At 37.2% G+C, this 19,171-nt stretch overlaps 1 protein-coding gene across 1 annotated transcript in view; it reads right to left on the reverse strand.

Annotated features, from left to right (window-relative positions):
• LOC150077590 (FAS-associated factor 1-like) overlaps nt 1-19,171 on the reverse strand; it is a 377,947-nt gene that overhangs the window by 160,421 nt on the left and 198,355 nt on the right. The window lies entirely within an intron of this gene.

Here is a 19,171-nt window from a genome sequence, read left to right on the forward strand (position 1 = left end):
TTCAGAATAGTTAAGTGAACAGTCTCAATTAGACTGGATTATGAATATCTTGAAACAGTCAGGTAACTAAGAACAATAATGTAAACAAAAATGCAGGTAGTTCCCAACTTTATGAGTTAACTCGTTCCTAACGTGTGCTCGTAAAGCGGGAATTTATTTCCCATAGTCATAATGTTAAAAACAGGGGTTACGTTCTCAACAATGAAATTTGACCATAGTAATGTTAAATAAAGGTCAACAAAACAATAGTTTATGCTTAAACCACCATGACTTATTTATCCAAAGAAATTAAAACATTGCCTTTAAAATCAAGCAAGAAATTATTTATGTCATACAAATGTTAAGGAATATTTATTCTTCATCATCATCGACTCTATGCACTCTCATTGATGGCTCGTCACTTGTTGATAGTTCATCACTCATTGTTGGTTTGATGGAAGCACAAGGAGTTATTTTCTTCTTCAGAAATGCTTCAAGAGTCATTTGTTTCCACGACAGCCTTCTCTTTTCTTTTTAAAATTTCACGATAGTATGCATAAGCATTTTTTAAATCTGTAGCAGCTTTTCTAGTGTGCTCAAAATTTGAATCTTGTGACTTGAAAATCTCAATTGCTTTTTCTGTGTTGAAAAGCTTTGTCAAGCCCCTTGAGAGTGAAGGAACGAACAGGAGTTTTGCCATTTCAATGAGGTCTTTGTTTGTGAGCTCTCCAATATGTACTTGAAGCAGCTCAGTGATGTCAGTTGTACAAACCTCAGGCTGCAATTGGTTAAAAACATTTAAGACTGCAACTGCTTCTGTTTCATTTTGCAAGGTCTCTTCTGGTTCTTGAAATCCTTATCAAACATTATCAATAAACTGATGACAGAGTTTGTTCCAAAATGTGGAATTCTTTCTAAAATACTTCAACAGTTAGACCTCCCTCCTTATCTCTGCCTGAACAAACAAACGCATGCAGAGTAGTACTGTATTGTACAGCTACGCGTGTGGTTTGAAATGACATATTTATGAATGTTTAGCATTTATTTATTGCAATTAATGTTCATATTTTTGATTTCGTTGATACTTGAAAAAAAAAGAACTCGTAAACCCAGGAACTTGTAAAGCGGGAACTACCTGTATATACATTGAGTTGGCTTTGCATTAATAACACCCACCTAATACCTCATGGGGCCACCTTTTGTCCATAATAAAGACTGTGCATGGAATAGCATGGACTCCACAAGGTGTGGTAGGGTGTCAGTGCCAGTAGTGCTAGCCATGCATTACACAAGGTGTAATCCAAAAATGCCCACGGTGTCAGGTGGAGGGTTGTAGCAATGAACATCCTTTTCCAGTAGGTGTGCAAACATGCTCAATTGGATTGATATCAGATGAGTCTTATGACCACGCTAGGAAGAGAATTCATTGTCTTGTTTCCGACATCAGTTAGCAACCTGATGGGTCTTGTTGAGATATGCTTGAGTTGTATACGCTTTCATCATGAAGGGATGTAACAGGTTGCCAATGGCAGGAAGGTAAGTATTCCATCAAGCCATTGATTAATGGTGATCTGAGAACATGAGCATGCTATGAAAACAGTCTCCAAACCATAACACTGTCCTCCAACACTAGTTGTTCAACCATTGTTGAGCCAGTCAAAGCAGACTCACAACCCCACAGAAAGAGAATGCTTGGCTGTTGTTCAGATATTGGCACCTGCCTGTATTGCTCCCACAACCAATCTTTGCTCAAAGAATGCAAAACCAACTCAGTATACAGTAAGTTCCTGATTTACGTAAGCCCGAGTTATGTAACTTCGACTTGCATAAATTATTTTTCACTCAATTTTTTTTTTTTAAACAATTGTAAAATTTAAAAACAGTAGGGGGGAAAAAATAAGCAATCAATAACGATGAAATGGCATGAACAAATTGCACAAGTGAGATACAAAGTTTACAAAGATTAAAAAATAAGAATGAAGAGAATATTTTGAAAATTTATTTATTATAATATTATTTATATATATATATATATATATATAAATAAATAAATATTTATTTTTTAAATATAATTTAAACATTAATAAATAAATGTGTTTCCCCTTCACTGAAGACTTCAGTGAAGGGGAAACACATTTCACTATAACAGCTTAAAAAGCCACAGAATTCCAGCTATGGTATTATTGCAAATGCAGTAAGATCTAGTTTACTACCCATTTATAATGAATTGCTAATAGAAAAGCCTAATAAACTGGAAAGTGCAAATTGTTTTTATTATTTTATGGTTGTGACCTCCAAGAAATGTGCTTGAGTAAAATGTGAGCTCACATGAGGTGATAATAGTGTGTTTCTGCCTTAACTCTGTGAAGTTCTTTACAGAAAATTTCATTTTGACGATTACCATGGTGCCAACTAAGAGAATGCAACAGCAGTACTAGTAAATCTACCAAGAAAAGGAAAGCGATTGACTTGGATCAGAAAATTAAAATAATAAGGATGTATGAAAATGGTCAAACATTAACAAGTATCGCATGGAATTAAATTTGTCAGTGTCAACAGTGAACACAACAATAAAGGACAAAGAATACGAGAAGCAGTGAAGGGATCGGCACGAATGAAGTCAACTATAATAAAAAAGGCTACGAAATACATATCAGTTTTTACAGTACAATAACATGTTTTTTCTTCCTTTTATGTTTTCTTTTCTTATGTACCACTCTGACTACTTTTCCACTGTCCCCAGATAGTTTTTAATTGAACTTATTAAAAATATATAACTATTTTTCTATATATATATATATATATATAAACTAATATATAAAAATAATATGTAACTAATTAATTCAAAAATATATAACTATTTCTTAATTTTTCTGAGAATATTATATGGTTTTTGTAATATCAGGGATGCTTGCAGCAATATTTTATTAGTCATTTCCGAGTTACGTAAAACTCAACTTACATAAGAAGTCCTGGAATGTATCTCTTACGTATGTCGGGGACCTACTATATATACCTGTAATGAATGCCTGTTTTGTGTGCAAGAAAAAAGAGACATAAACGAGGGCTGTCTCCCTAAGCTGTAACCATAATGGGGGGAAAAAATTATGTAATTATGTACCAGGTACATAATGAGTTGCTGCCGCTCTACTCTGAGACTGATAGTGTCACTGATAATGTCACAGCGGCAGCTGTTAAAAACATCTTTACTGCAGGAACTCATTATGAAACTAAAATTATGTGTCAAGTTACTATTTCGCATATATGTTCCTGAAGACATGTTGTATTATAATTCCGATACCAGATTATTTTATGAAATTGTCTTTTCTCCCATCCCCCATTTCCTTTTCGATAATGAGCAGTAAATTGTGCAAGAGTTATCTTTTAATGTTTCGCCCTGTTTTTCATGTTTATCAAAAATACTATCTCTCCATATATCCAAAGACTCACTACAAACTTGTTCGTCCAATTCAGCTTTTGATTTACGTAATTTCTGACACTCAGGTGACCATACCATTGGCACGTTCTTGAAGACACAGACATTGGGTATCGTAATAAATACCAAGTTGCCTCTTGTGCACTCATCTCCACAGAATTCAATACTGTTTATTGTTTATTTATGGGCTTTACGGCACAAGGGCAGCAAGGCCATAATGTGCCAGAATTCAATACAACTACATTTAATGCTCAGATTAGATCAGTTATATCTATATCAGGATATTCTTCTTGTAGCGCTATAATTTTCCTTTGCAGGTTGCTTATTCCTCTGTTTTATTCACATATTCAACTACATATGCTACACATGAATATTCTTCTATGATAAATTGTAAATTCGAATTAGACTTCAGAACGCCTAAAATCCAAGGATTGCAATTATTTGTAAATTTATCTTCTATCTTGTGTTTAAGAAATACACGTGGTCATTTGATACCAGCTCTCAAAATATTTAGATATTCTTCTTCTGATTGGTATTAATTTTATTTAAGGAATTCTTCGAAATTAACATGATTATCCAATTCTAATGAGTTGTGCATTTTACGATATTTTTTGCGATAAGCTAATCTAAGATTAGCTTATCGCAAAAAATCTTCATCTGTGGCCATCGGTATCAACATACGAGTCTGCAACATTGGACAAAAAGGTGCTTCAAATCGACATTCGCGTTGGTTTGCGTTATTATTTTTATAACAGGTAAAAGTATGTTTATGTTGCTGTAAATTTGAATAATCTGAAGTTCTCTATAGAACATAATGCATCTATCATTTGGATTGCTTTCTCCATCCCACCTTCTTTTTCTTCTAATGGTGCAGAGGGTGCATTGTTGATCCATAATAATATATGTGCATGTGGACTTCCTCGATGTTGAAATTCAATGCAGTTAAAGAAATTCACAACATAATATTTCCCAAAAGGACTATAGGTTTTCAATTTTAAAATTTTAAGTATACTCTTAACAATTTTATTAAAGTATATGGCACACGTTATGGGGTCTTCATTTATTAATGTAGCTCTTTCCATGTAAGGTAGATCCATAACTTCATTAATTGTAATTTCTCGTTTATATCTGAATTTGTATAACATACATAGTAATACAGGCCATGTTGGTTCACATGCACTCAACGTCAAGAACATTGTAGGTTTTCCTAATTGATGAATCACGGCAAACAACTGTTTACATTGACTCAAATAATATCGTGAATTGGGAATTGATTTTAGAAATGCCAAGTTAGACTCTAATGACTTGTTTATAAATCCTTTCGATTCCAATATAGAACCGAGTAATGTTAGCTGTTATTCCTATTGATTTAAATGCAAATTACATATTTTCTATGGTACCATAATTCTGGAGCAATCTCTAATGACTTGTTTATAAATTCTTTCTATTCCAATATAGAACCAGTAATGTTAGCTGTTATTCCTACTGAATTAAATGCAATTTGCAAATTTTCTACGGTACGCATTTGCATAATTTTCATTGCCACATATATATAGCAAATGTTGAGTGGTTACTCCACGTCAATCAGATCTACGAATTTCACTCAATGCCATCATAAAGGGAGTAATTTTCAATCAATTTTTAAATTTTCGTGCATATCCCAAATATATAGCTGGAAAAGAAAGTTCTTCCGCATGTGTATCAAATATGAAACTTGTTGGAAATGATTTCTGATTTGGTGCTATACATAAATATTTATCTTCAGACCATAATAATGTTTGTTGTTGAATTAACAATAGTTCATCATCATTGCTGACAGGTTCCACAGTTTCATCTGAATGTTCCTGTTCACTATCATCATTTGTCCCCAAGGAATCATCACTCACTTTTATGCCATAGAATTTATACAAAGGTGAATTTATCACATACCGTAACCACATTTTCACTATTTTCTTCTGCACACATCCTTGTAGATATGATGATTTATGTATGAGTCTGTTTTGTATGTACATTAATGGCATAATCATCATCTAATTCTCTAGGTAATTGATGAACCATCGTGTTTACATTAACTGGAACATTTATTACTTGTCTAATGATCCCATATTGTTCATGTTCATAAGGTAAATGACGAATATGAATTTCAAGTGAATTTGAACTTGAATTTGAAAGTGTCTGAAATTCTGCCCAGACACAATAGGAGGGAGTATATGATGAGAGCCCTGTTGATCAATTCGGCCCTGGAAGGATTGTGCAAGGCTCAAGGGATAGAATTTTTTTCAGCCTGGTCTGTACTTGTTAACAGCAGAAACTGTTTCTACAGGAATGGGATACACTTAAATAGAAAGGGTGCAAGAATGTTTGCTGATGCTATCGAGGCAGTGTTAGGTGGGTCGGAAAACTGCTAGATTGGGGGGATACAAGGACTAATAGATTAACAGTAGCCACTGGCAGAGGTGAAAGTGATTCTTGCACTGCTTCTATTGGAATGAGCCGCAGCCTGGAAAATAAGATGCAGGATATTTCAGAGACTGCTGGGAATCATTGGGGTACAAGTAAACACATGGGTTGTGTTAGGGTAGCTAAGAAAAAGAACAAGTGCATGTATACTTGCGTGTACACCAATGCTAGGAGTTTAGTAAATGAATTTTATGAATTTGAGGTATTGCTCAAAACATCAAAGGCAGATATTGTTGTGATTTTAGAGACGTGGTGCCACAGATATAAGGAATGCAGAACTGGAATTTTGGGAGTACAACGTCTACAGAAAGGATAGACAGGATAGGAAGGGAGGAGGGGTTATGCTATTAGATATGAAATACATAAAATCCAAGGAAGTGAAGCCAGTCGACATCGCTGGACAGTGCAGTGCCGAGTCAGTTTGGTGTGACATAAGCATTGGGAGATCAAAATTGAGAGTAGGAGTGTGCTATAGGTCTAATGAATCTGATGAGTATAATAAGAAACTGCACAGGGAAATAGAGTGGGCCAGTAAATCAGAGAGTCTTATAATGGGGGATTTTAATTTCCCAGATATTGACTGGAATTTGGGGACTGGTCACACACACTAGCAAGGCTTTTGTGGATTTATTGGATGATTGTTTTCTACATCAGCATGTTCGGGAGGCAACTAGAGGGAGTAATACTCTTGATTTGATTATCAGTAGTGATTCTTCATGCATTAAGAATCTGCAGGTAAATGAACCACTAGGTGGCAGTGATCACAGTGTGCTGAAGTGGGATTTACTCAAAGAGGTAACTACCATTAGAGGTAAAGAGAAGGGTTATTGCTTTCGTAAAGGCGACTACGATGGACTGAGACAGTATTTAAATTCTATACAGTGGGACCAACTGATGATGTTACCAACAGCAAATTCAAAATGGGAAGCATTCAAAGAACTTATCTTGGAAGCTACTAGGCTTTACATACCAACTAAGAAATATTGTTCAAGGTTTAGGCCTAAATCGATGTCAGATGAACTAATGAGACATATGGCAGAGAAGAAAAATACATGGGATACATTCAAATTAACACGTGACACAGAACCTATGATAGATACAAGTTGATCTGTAACCAAGTTACAAGGGAGGTTAGGCAGGCGAAGGCAGATTACGAGAAATCTTTGGCAAGGGATGCAAAGAAAAAAAACAGCAGAGTTCTTTACTTATGTAAACTCTAGAAGGAAGGGGATGAATCAGATTGGTCCACTTGATATCGATGGGTCAACTTTTGATGATCCTGCTCAGGATCATCAACAGATTCATTTAGTTTGTAGCTAACAAACTAAATGAATATTTTGCATCGACATTCACAATTGAGGAGTTATTCAGCGAGGAAATGCAAGAGGTGTATTCAACTCTGGCAGTAAGCTAGAGAATCTTGTAATAACTGAGAGTAAAGTGGAGGAGAAATTGTTGAAGATAAACACAAGAAAGGCACCTGTGTGGATGAGATCTATCAAGTTATATTAAAGGAGGCAGCAAAGGAAGTAAGCAAACACTTAACCATAATTATGAGAGCTTCTTTGGACTCAGGGGAAGTACGCATGGACCGTGGAGATGTGCAAATGTGACCCCAATTCACAAAGGAGGATCAAAGGGCGACAGTGATGCAAGAAAGCATGTGTATCAGCTTATGCAGCATCAGCCAAAAAAAAAAAAAAAAAAACACACCATTCCCTCCAAATGCCTGTCCAGTTCCTCCTTAAATTTATTCAACCTATCAACTACAACAACAGATGGAAATGTGTTCCAGCAATTAACCACCCGCTGGCTAAAGGCAAATTTCAGCACATCTATTCTACATCTGTCTTTTCTTAATTTGAATTTATACCCCCTTAGGTTCGTAATCTGAACAAGTGGAAGGATACCATAAGAATTTAGCGTGATCAACCCATTCAAGGCCTTATATACCTCAATCAGATCACTGCGCAGGTGCCTAGTCTCCAGCCACTGCAATTTGCAGAAATTAAGCCTCTCTTGGTAAGAGGATCCCTTCATTACCCTCACCAATCTTGTTGCCCTTCTCTGTACACACTCAAGTAAATCTACATCCTTCCTAAAATGAGGCCTCTAGACTTGTACGCAGTACTCAAGGCGTGGCCTGACCATTGCCTTATACAGAGGGATAATCACCTCCTTTTCCCTGCTAGCAAAATTCCTTATATCATTGACAAAACCCCATGACCTGCCCTGGCAGCCTGTCTGCATTGCTCAGAAAACTTCATATCTGCCTGCACAATTACTCCCAGGTCTTTTTCATTTTCTACCACCTTAAGTGTAGTACCACACAGTTGGTACGTTTCTCTGGGGTTACTTCTACCCATATGCAGTACTTTGCATTTGTCAAGGTTAAACTTCAGTTGCCACTTCTTAGCCCATCTGCCCAAATTATCTAGTTCCTGTTGCAGTAGCACACTGCCATTACTGTCATTAACAACCCTGCCAACCTTTGTATCATCTGCAAACTTCGACACTAAGCCTGATATACCTTCATCAATATCATTGATAAATATACAAAACAACAGTGGACCCAACACCGAACCCTGTGGGACTCCACTAATAACATTAGTCCACGAAGAGCAGCACCCATTGATTACCACCCTCTGTCTTCTCCCACTTAACCATCCTTTTATCCATTGTAGCAACTTACCCTTAATACCATTCTGCTCCAATTTGTACAATAGTCTTCCATGCGCAACAGTGTCAAAAGCTTTCCTGAAATCCAAATATATGATATCAAAATTATTTTTTGCATCCAGTTCCTTTGTAACATCATAATAACCAATCAAATTTGTCAAACAAGACTTTCCCTTAACAGACCCATGCTGTGTCTGAATTATTGCTGCAGTCTTGTCTAGATGATCCTGCAATGCATCTTTAACCAGTGACTCCATTATTTTACCCGGAACAGAAGTTAAACTAACTGGTCTGTAATTACTCGTGTCACCCTTCGATCCCCCTTTGTGAATTGGGGATACATTTGCACATATCCAGTCCGTGGGAAACTCCCCTGAGTCCAAGGATGTTCTCATAATTATGGCTAAGGGTTTGCTTAGTTGCTTTGCCGCCTCCTTTAATATAACTGGATAGATCCCATCCACCCCAGGTGCGTTTCTTAAGTTTAACTTCAACAATTTCTCTTCCACTTTGCTCTCGGTTATTACAAAATCATTAAGTATCTTGCTACAATTTGATAACCTTCTGCCATTTTCAAACCTTAATAATTCCTCACGTGTGAATGTAGATGCAAAATACTCATTCAGTTTGTTTGCTATCTGAGCAGGAACATCAACTGTCGAACCATCGATGTCAAGTGGACCGATCAGATTCATCCCCTTCCTTTTAGAGTTTATATAAGTAAAGAAATCCTTGCTGTTTTTCTTAGCATCTTTTGCCAAGCATTTCTCGTAATCTGCCTTCGCCTGCCTAACCTCCTTTGTGACCTGATTACAGACTAGCTTATATCTACCATAGGCTTCTGAGTCCCTTGATAATTTATATGCATCCCATGCATTTTTCTTCTCTGTCACGAGTCACATTAGTTCATTTGATAACCATTTGGGCCTAAACCATTTAGCCTAAAAGTTTCATGAAAGTATGAAACTTTCATACCTATTAAGGTATGAAAGGTATAGGTATGAATAGGTAACAGATTTCATCGTCGTGGTGAAATCTATTGTTTGTGTTATTGAACGTTATTGTTCTATCGAACTATATTTCTATTCGTACCTACAAGCATTTCAAATATTAAATATTTGAGGTTAATAATATTATTATTGTTTTCCCATGGCTGATGCAAATAAAAAAACAAGACAATATTTGACTGAATATCTGTTGTATGGTTTTATTGAATAACACCAGAGAATATCACAAAACCAATGTGTGTTATATGTATGACTGTGCTATCTAATGATAGCATGAAGCCTAGTAAGCTTCGTCACCATTTGGAAAAAAGGCACAGCGAAAAGAAAAGTAAATCAGTGGAGTATTTCCGAAAACTACGAGACAATTTTCAAGGAAGAAACAAATTGTATCAGATTTTTAGTAAACAAGCAAGAATGAAAGCAAAATCTGGAAAGCCACATAGCATTGGTGAAACTGTCATCTTGCCTTCGATATCAGTTGTAATTTCAACAATGTTAAACAAAAATGCAAGTGAAAATTACCGATAACCTTCCTTTGAGCAATAACACAATATCCAGACGCACTGATGAAGTGTCTGAAGATGTAGAAAATCAACTTATTGCTCAATTACGAGTGAAACAGTTTGCAATGCAACTCGATGAATCAACTTTGATGGGCAATGAAGCACTTTTATTGGCATATGTAAGATGTATGGATGATAATCAACTCAGAGAGGAAATGCTTTTTGCAAGATTCCTCAAAACAGATACTAAAGGTGAAACAATATTTAAGGAAGTCCAGTCTTATTTTAGAGAAAAAAATATTCCACTCGAAAATTTAATGGCTTCTGCTACTGATGGCACTGTACAGAGGGTTTATCACTCATTTAAAAAATGCATTGCCAAAAGTACTTTGCATACATTGCGTGATTCACCGGCAACATCTGGTGGTGAAGAGATTGAGCAGATGTTTCATGAAGCCTTAACTCTTGTAATAAAATCTGTCAACATCATTAAGGCTAATGCTCTTCAAGATCATCTCTTTTGCAAATTTTGTGATGAAAATGAAGAAGGATTTGACAGTCTTGTACTGCATACAGAGGTGCGATGGTTATCTAAAGGCAATTGTCTTCGTCGTCCTTTGGGACAGTACTGTATCATTTCTAAATGAAAAGGAGATTGGAAAACAGTTGGTTGCCATGAAAACAGACATATTTTACCTCTCAGATGTGTTTGAAAAACTGAATTCTCTTAATAAGCTGCAGCAAGGACATAACTGTGATTTAATATCTAGCAAAGAAGCCATTAATGCATTCTTGGAAAACTCAAGTTGTACAGTCTTAATATCTCACGCTGTGCGTTTGACCAGTTTCCAAACGTTGCTTCAGTTAGCAGTGATTTAAAAGATGATCATTGTGTTGTGTATGTTGATCATTTAAAAAAAAAATTATGAAGAACCGAACATAATTTTATCAATTATGTTCGGTTCAAGGACCTACTAGAACTGAACATCCCAGATTGGGGGCTGATTCCATTTGAGGTAAATGTTGCTGATGTTGAAATTGATTTACAAGAGAAACTTGTTGAATTGCGGTCTGATGAGACAGTCCGAAGTCTATTCAAAAAAGGAAAGCATGATGTATGGAAGAATAGTGATATTGCATGTAAATATCCGCTTTTATGGGAGAAAGCTAAAATGTATGTCATTGTTTTCCCATCATCTCATCTTGTGGAATCTGGCTTTAGTCGTGTAACACAGTTGTTAACAAAAAATCGTAATCGACTTGATATAGTAAAAAGAGGTGATCTTCGTCTGACTCTCACAAAATTGGAGCCAGATATTAAAATGCTAATATCAAAACATCAGCCACAAGGATCTCATTAGTACGGCCTATTTAATGGGATCCTATTTAATAGCCTTAGGAATAAATTTATATATGTTGTTTGAAATAGTATTTTTTTTTAATTTTTTTTTACTAATTTTATCATTACAAGTAAAAAAATGTTTCAGTTTTATCAATTAAATTTCAAAATTTGTAATTTACATTTTTTATATTATACTGGAATTGTTTAATTATTAGCTTTTACTAACCTACAAATAAAAAGTTCATTTAGGAATATTACATATGCATATATGGGGGTCCACATATGTAAAGTTAGGACTCAGAGGGTCCACAGGCAAAAAAAGGTTGGGAACCTTTGGTATAGAGGATATTTGTGCCAGGGTGGAATTATGTCTGGCTAGTACTACCATGTTATTTCAAGGAACTATGTACAAACAGGTTCACGGTACAGCCATGGGTTTGCCCATTAGTGCCACCGTGGCCAATTTGGCCATGGAGGAGTTAGAAAGTAGGGTTTTTAGTGGGTGTTCATTTCCTATTAGAAATTGGAAGAGATATGTTGATGATACTTTTGCCCTGGTCCAGAAGGGGAGGGAGGATGATGCAGTTTGCCTTGGCTTAATAGCTTCTCCCAATTTATACAATTTACCTCAGAGGTGGAAATAGGACGTACCCTGCTGTTTTTGGATGTATTGGTCTCTAAGATGTCAGTGTTTAAGAAACCCATGTGTAGAGGCCAATACACCCATTACAACTCAGCACAAGCTGGACAATATAAGAACAGTGTAGTACAAAGGGTACTAGGAAAGTTTTGCAATATGACGCAACAATGAATCACAGGAAGCTGCTTGTTGCTGCATGTTGAGACATGTTCATACGTGCATAGTAGCCACCGCGCCAAGTCGATGGGCTCAGTTATTCATTAGTAGTGAGAGTGTAAAGTGCTTGCGATGGCATCGTGGTCACGAAATGAGATAAGGACAGTTTTGCGGTATAATTTCGTGCGTGGTTTAACCATAGACCAGTGCTTAGAAGAAATGACTCTTGCACTAGATGATGATTGTCCACATCGTACAACGATATTCAGGTGGTATAGAGAATTCCAAAGGGGAAATTTCACTCTGGAGGATTCTGAGAGGCCGAGAAGGCCACGAACGTCAGTTACGGAGGAAAACGTTACTGCTGTGAGGAAAATGCTTGACGAAAACAGGCGAGTGACCTACCAACAATACTTTGGGCCTAAATGCACCAGCAATTCGTTCGATTCTGCAAGATCATTTGCACGTGAAGAAACTTTGTTCTCTCTGGGTGCCGCATCAACTGAATGAAGAGCAGATGACACGACGTGTGACTTGGTGCCGGGAGATGTTAAAAAAGTTTGATAAGGGACAATCTCGGTATGTGAACAACATCGTGACAGGTGACGAGACTTGGCTGTACTATTACGATCTGCCGACCAAGGCTCAAAACAAAGTTTGGGTCTTTGATGATGACGACACACCCGTAATTGTCAGAAAATCCCGATCTGTAAAGAAGAAAATGATAGCTGTATTTTTCAAATCGAGTGGAATTGTGGAACATGTCGTTTTGGACACGCAGAAGACAGTCACAGCTAAGTGGTATACTGAACAATGCCTGCCTAAAGTCATTGGATCTATGAAGAACCTGCGGCCAAAGTCAAGAATGGACACCTGGTACCTCCATCACGAAAATGCTGCAGCTCACCGTGCCAAAGCCTGCACCGAATATTTGAACACGACAGGACTGAAACTTCTCGAGCACCCTCCCTACAGTCCAGACCTTGCTCCCTGCGGCTTTGCACTGTTCCCGCATGTGAAAATGAAGCTAAAAGGGAGGCGGTTTTCCAGTGATGAGGACCTTTACGGGCTTGGGACAACGAGTGTGCTTTACTCCCTAGTGAAACTTGGCAGAACTGGTTTAAAGATTGGTTTCGGAGGATGGAGAGGTGTATTGAATGTAGAGGAAATTACTTTGAAAAAATTAAATAAACAAAGCTGTATTGCAAAACTTTCCTAGTACCCTTTGTAAAAGCTCTATTTGATAGAGCAGGATCATGCACCACATCTGAGGATAAAGAAAAGGAAATTAATCGTGTCACGGCAGACCTGGCCTATAGTTACCTACTCCCTCGTTTGCACCACTTTTGTGAAATTGGGTGATACTGGTATCCAATCTAAGGACCAATGCTCTCATTAACATTAAAAATGGTTTGATACTCTCATATGTATCTGTATATATGTATATAAGAATCTGCAGATAAATGAACCACTAGGTGGCAGTGATCACAGTGTGCTGAAGTGGCATTTACTCAAAGAGGTAACTACCATTAGAGGTAAAGAGAAAGGTTATTGCTTTCGTAAAGGCGACTACAATGGACTGAGACAGTATTTAAATTCTATACAGTGGGACCAACTGATGATGTTACCAACAGCAAATTCAAAATGGGAAGCATTCAAAGAACTTATCTTGGAAGCTACTAGGCTTTACATACCAACTAAGAAATATTGTTCAAGGTTTAGGCCTAAGTGGATGTCAGATGAACTAATGAGACATATGGCAGAGAAGAAAAATGCATGGGATACATACAAATTAACATGTGACACAGAAGCCTATGATAGATACAAGTTGATCCGTAACCAAGTTACAAAGGAGGTTAGGCAGGCGAAGGCAGATTACGAGAAATCTTTGGCAAGGGATGCAAAGAAAAACAGCATGTAAACTCTAGAAGGAAGGGGATGAATCAGATTGGTCCACTTGTTATCGATGGGTCAACTGTTGATGATCCTGCTCAGGTAGCTAACAAACTAAATGAATATTTTGCATTGACATTCACACATGAGGAGTTATTCAGTGAGACTAATGCCAGAGGTGTATTCAACTCTGGCAGTGAGCTAGATGATTTTGTAATAACTGAGAGGAAAGTGAAGAAGAAATTGTTGAAGATAAACATAAAAAAGGCACCGGGGGTTGATGGGATCTATCCAGTTATATTAAAGGAGGCAGCAAAGGAAGTAAGCAAACCCTTAGCCATAATTATGAGAGCTTCCTTGGACTCAGGGGAAGTACCCATGGACTGGAGATGTGCAAATGTGACCCCAATTCACAAAGGAGAATCAAAGGGCGACACAAGTAATTATAGACCTGTTAGTTTAACTTCTGTTCCCGGAAAATTAATGGAGGCACTGGTTAAAGAAGCACTGCAGGATCATCTAGACAAGACTTCAGTTATAGCTCAGACACAGCATGGTTTTGTTAAGGGGAAAGTCTTGCCTGACCAATTTGATTGGATACTATGATGCAGTCACAAAAGAACTGGATGCAGGTAATAACTTTGATATTATATACTTGGATCTTAGAAAGGCTTTTGATACTGTTGCACATGGATGACTGCTGCACAAATTGGAGCAGTGTGGCATTGGAGGCAAATTGCTGCTATGGATAAAGGGGTGGTTGAGGGGGAGAAGACAGAGTGGTAATCAATGGACACTGCTCATCGTGGACTAATGTTATTAGTGGAGTCCCTCAGGGTTCAGTATTGGGTCCATTATTGTTTTCTGTATTTATAAATGATATTGATGATGGTACATCAAGCTTAATGTCCAAGTTTGCAGATGATACAAAGGTTGGCAGGGTTGTCAAGGACACTACTGACGCTATGCTACTGCAACAGGATCTGGAAAGGTTGAGCAGATGGGCTGAGAGGTGGCAAATGAACTTTAACATTGACAAATGTAAAGTACTACATATGGGAAACAGCAACCCCAGAGCAACGTATCAACTCTATGACAGTGGTAGAGAATGAAAGAGACCTGGGGGTGGTTGTGCAGGCAGATATGAAGTTTTCTGAGCAGTGCAGATGGGCTACAAGAGTAGCTCATGGTGTATTGTCGATGATATATAGGAATTTTTCTAGCAGGGATAAGGAGGTGATTATTCCCTTGTATAAGGCAATGGTCAAGGCCACACCTAGAGTACTGTATACAGGTCTGGAGGCCTCATTTCAAGAAGGATGTAGAGATGCTAGAACGAGTACAGAGAAGGGCAACAAGATTGGTGAATGGAACAAAGGGGTGCTCTTACGAAGAAAGTGTGTCTGGAGACTAGGCACCAGCGAGGTGATCTGATAGAGGTGTATAAAGCCTTGAATGGTTTGAGCATGCTCAATGCTGATGGAATTCTTCCTCTTGCTCAGAATAATCACCTGAGAGGGCATAAATTCAAATTGAGGAAAGACAGATGTAGGATAGACGTGAGGAAATTTGCCTTTAGCCAGCTGGTAGTTGGTTGGTAGAATAGACTTCCATCCCTTGTCATGGAGGTTGATAGCCTGAATAAGTTTAAGGCTCAGCTGGACAGGTATTTCGAACAAACAGAGGGGTGAAGTGGAAGTGGTTATTTTTTATTTATTTATTTTTTTTTTTTTTTGGCTGATGCTGCATAAGCTTGCTTTCTTGCATCAAATGCCTCTACTAATGCTAATGTTAATATATTCATTTTAATTACAACTCTACATATATTGCTCTCTCCCACAAAGCCTTATTAGCATTAGTATAGGTATATGATGCAAGAAAGCAAGCTTATGTAGCATCAGCCAAAAAAAAAAAAAAATTCACACATCCATTCCCTCTAAACGTTTGTCCAGTTCCTCCTTGAATTTATTTAAGCTATCAACCTCCACAACTACAGATGGAAGTTTGTTTCAGCAATCAACAACCCGATGGGTAAATGTAAATTTCTGCACATCTATTCTATAACTGGCTTTTCTCAATTTGAATTTATGCCCACTCAGGTGAGCAAGAGGAAAAATCCCATCAGAACTGAGCCAGCTCAACCCATTCAAGGCCTTATACACCTCAATCAGATCGCATATGCCTAGTCTCCAGATGCTGCAATTAGCAGAACTTAAGCCTTTCTTGGTAAGACCAGCCCTTACTTCCCCTCACCAATATTGCTGCCCTTCTCTGTACTCGCTCAAGCAACTCTACATTCTTCCTAAAATGAGACCTCCAGAACTGTACGTAGTACTCAAGGCATGGCCTGACCATTGCCTTATACAAAGGGAAAAACCGCCTCCTTTTCCCTACTAGCAAAATTCCTGTATATCATTGCAATACCCCATGACCTGCTCTGGCAGCCTGTCTGCACTGCTCATCCTCTTTTAACCTTGGTACCGTTTCAAACAAACGCTTCCTGAGATCATTATATCACTTATTTTATAGCAGCCTGATTCTTAACATTCCCCAGAGTTTCATGCTTGATTTCGATTATAAATATCAATGAGAAGTATCTGCTCAACTCACTACCAAGTCTACTAAAATTGCTACAGACTTTCCATCAAACAACCAATTACGGCAGACATTTATAATGTCTCCCTTAATTGGTTGCAAGAGAAAGCTCTTAGCTCTCTTTGCTAATGTTTTCTCATAATCGGCTTTGTCCATCTTACCCCATCAATGGTTTCATATATAATCTCTTATAATTCTCATACAAATATGGATCACATGATTGGCTACAATTGCCATATTCACTATAACTGTTTCCGATGCATTTATGCCCCATCTTTCACGATAACGAATCACATATCGCTGTTCAATCTGTATGTCCGACATGATACATGATACATGATTCAAAATGATTGTCAGTTACACAGGGCTTAAAAAAAAAAAACTCTTTTCACACAACACTAGTTCCACAAGTACTGACATATGCACACAGAGTCTGCTCAGTAGCGATCAGGGAGAGCACCTGTAGCAGCAGTTACAGAAAGTTCACGTGGTAAACATAAAATTTTGCACCAGTCTGCGAATTAAATGAGCACCCCTCATAAATACCACATGAGATGGGCATTGACAATTTTTCCCAGGATCTGGCACAAACAGCTTGTCAGTGCAATTGGGCAGTAATTGTTTGGAATTCTTGAATCCTTTCCTGGCTTGAGAAGGCAAGCAGGAATGCCTTATGCTGGGAATCTGGAAACTCATCTTCTGGATTCCTACTAGCACTTGAAATAAATAGCATTAATTAATTTTAAAAAAAATACTGATATGCACATATATTCAGGATAGCAACCAGAGATCAGTTGAAGTAAATTTTTACAATATTGCTATGCATAAGAATAAATAGCACTAATGCCAGTAGCAGTGACTGTAGTGCAAAGAAAACAATACTAGCAGTTTAAAATTTTTATCAGTTCATTTTTGGATCCACAATAAGTGATACAGCAGTAACAAGAACTAAATGCTTTGGTCCCCCCCCCCCATAGTTGCATAATACACTTCCTCCTTCTTAGGGCTATACAAGATAGGTGCTTAAAGCGCCAGCATCAGCTGCTATTGTAAACACCTCCAAAACAGCAAACTAGACGTAGCATTATTAACATCAGAGCATTTCAAACTAGAAGGGGCGTTTCTAATGTTGCATTAGATACCACCAACGACTCACTTTTTCTAGTCTCAGTTTCAAGATGGATGCTGTTGTTGTTCAAGTTGGATGTATTGCACATTTATGTATATAGTTGATTGTGAACAGAAAGAGAAAATGACAATGGTGAATTCATCCAACAAACTGAAATAGGTTAAAAACAGGACAGTTTTATATTATGTTTGAAATACATAGGAAGTTTCCTGAGAATTTTTATTTTATGGAATGTCGATACAGAGTTTTGATGAACTTCTAAATGTTAATTAGTGAAAACAAGTGCAAAATTTGATACTGTGATGCAGAAATCAATACAAACTACTGTTTCACTGCAACAGACATTGATGCTTATGGATGCCATGGTGATCCAAACATTTTTAAAAATTCAAATTTTGGAAGAAGATTACTAATGAAACAACTAAATTTGCCATTAAATACAGCTGTTCCTGGAACAAATGAGCCAACAATGCCATATGTTTTTGTAAGAAACAAAACATTTGGACTGACTGAAAATTTAATACAACCATGCCCATCAAAAAATTTGAGCAGTGAGCAAAGAATTTTCAATTATAGATTAATCTGAGAAAGGCAACTTGTAGAATGCACATTTGGAATACTGAGCAATAAGTTGCACATTTTTCACTCTAACATATTACTGAATCCCCATTCTCCTATCGATGTAATAAAAAATTGTTGCATAATTTTGTGAGAAGAAGAGATGGATATGTTTTTGAAGACACATTAACTTGTGAGATGAAAGAGGGAATGGAAATGACAGCAGTTGGAGGGCAGTCTTCAGGCATATCAATAAGGGATTCTTTTTCTACATATTTCGACAGTGACGGCACCCTTTCATGGCAAAATACTAGAATATAATTACAATAAAATTTATCCTATTTTTTAAAATAAATATTAGTATTTAGTAGAAAATTAAAATTCTGAAAAATAAGAAACTATATACAAGGAATCTGAATTAAATGTATGTGGCAATGAAACGATTTTTTAAATTATTTACTACTTTTCCTCACACATAATAAATTTCATTAAAGCCCTTTGTTAGTCCTCTGGGGTAATCCTTTAATGTCATGTTGTACAAGGCAGGCCTTCTTTTCACCTCACAAATAAATTTCTCAGTGTCAAACAGACTTCTCCAAATACTGTAATAACAAACAAATGAATGAAGGTCAACCACTCCGTGCATGTGGAGAATTTCTCCTTGGGCAATATAAATACACGTTGCTGGCACTTTCAATACTTTCAACATCATCAGCAGGTGTTGAACATGCCCGTCTAGTTTGCATGCCTTTTCCCTCTGCTTCCTGTAAAACCGGGCATTCAAAGGCATTTCC

The sequence above is a fragment of the Mastigoproctus giganteus genome, chromosome 12 (assembly GCF_048544385.1).
Source record: "Mastigoproctus giganteus isolate SK-2022 chromosome 12, ASM4854438v1, whole genome shotgun sequence".
NCBI lineage: Eukaryota > Metazoa > Arthropoda > Arachnida > Uropygi > Thelyphonidae > Mastigoproctus > Mastigoproctus giganteus.